Here is a 1,266-nt window from a genome sequence, read left to right as displayed (position 1 = left end):
TATATATATATATATATATATATATATGCACACATCTGGATTGTCTCTGAAATTGCTTTAGAATTAAAAGTCTGAGGTTCTCAGTTTTAAATAGTGACTTTTGATTGGGTTAGTTATAAGACATTGTTTATATATAAAATTGCATAGGTGTAAATCCTTAAATATTCACTCTAGCATCCTTATTCTTTTAATCTTTGAAAAAATGTATACTATACCTCTATGGATATATAGTATAATCTGTGCTTTCTAAAATACCTTAGTACTTCTACCACTGCAGAAGATATGTGGAACATTTATGCCTACCATAATTGTTTCTAAATATTTTGCCAAATCTTGTCATACAGTGTAACTATTTGAAAGATAACTGTCTGAACTGAGTCACTCAGGCATAACTATTCAGCAACAGTACCCTGTTCATCATGATCCACATATTGTCAGATTGTCTATCAAGTTCAACTCAATTCATCTATTCTTACAAAAAGTAATAATGCTACAACAGTACATAAAAGCTTCTTAAAGGATTATGGCAAATGGACAGTTGAGGAATATAAATGTGTACAAACTACATTTAAGCAAGGTAATTAAAAAGAGAAGAATTTCCAAGTACTACTTTCATTATTCATGTTCACCTTCATGATTAGTATTTCTCAAAACATAGATGTACACACCTTCACTCCTTATATTGGCTTTATGTATCATTTTCATTCCAATAACATGACTTTTTACAAGTAATATCTGAAGGATCATTGTTTAGAAATACATTGACTCGTGACAGTTTCACACATGATACTAACAAAAGTATCATTACAGTTACAAGAAGCTAAGAAAAAATGTAATTGTTATCGATGTTCAGGGGAAAAGTCAAATCAATTACCAATAAATGTTAAGACGGATTATTTTCCCCCACCACCCCATACATTATATCATTTGCCGGAGACGTCGGGTAAACATGCTAGTGTCACCATAAGCAATTGAATCAAATAGACCATTGGTCTGTTCAAAGATAACAAAGCCTTGTTACAATGTGAATGTTAAAAAAATTCACTTTTAAATCCATGTATAATGAAGACAATGCAAACATCTTATTATATTGAATACAATTATACTGGTTATTTTGATTAAGCTCTACTTCTGATATAAAACATGAGTACTTGCTTTAAAATACCATTCGTGTAAAAGATCAGAATTGGACCGTCATCTAATTATGTTGGGAGGTTAGGTGTTGTTTGTTTACCTGCGTGGTACAACTCCAGTTAGTAACCATTA

General features: G+C 30.9%; 1 protein-coding gene across 2 annotated transcripts in view; it reads right to left on the bottom strand.

Moving 5' to 3' along the window:
- The window catches only part of PRKG1 (protein kinase, cGMP-dependent, type I), a 1,350,404-nt gene that overhangs the window by 1,162,694 nt on the left and 186,444 nt on the right, over positions 1-1,266 (bottom strand). The gene's annotated exons all lie outside the window — the stretch shown is intronic.

The sequence above is a fragment of the Gavialis gangeticus genome, unplaced genomic scaffold (genome assembly GCF_001723915.1).
Source record: "Gavialis gangeticus isolate Ggan-Ray unplaced genomic scaffold, GavGan_comp1, whole genome shotgun sequence".
Lineage (NCBI taxonomy): Eukaryota > Metazoa > Chordata > Crocodylia > Gavialidae > Gavialis > Gavialis gangeticus.
The sequence above is the reverse complement of the archived record's forward strand: the minus strand, read 5'-3'. Positions and strand labels throughout refer to the sequence as shown.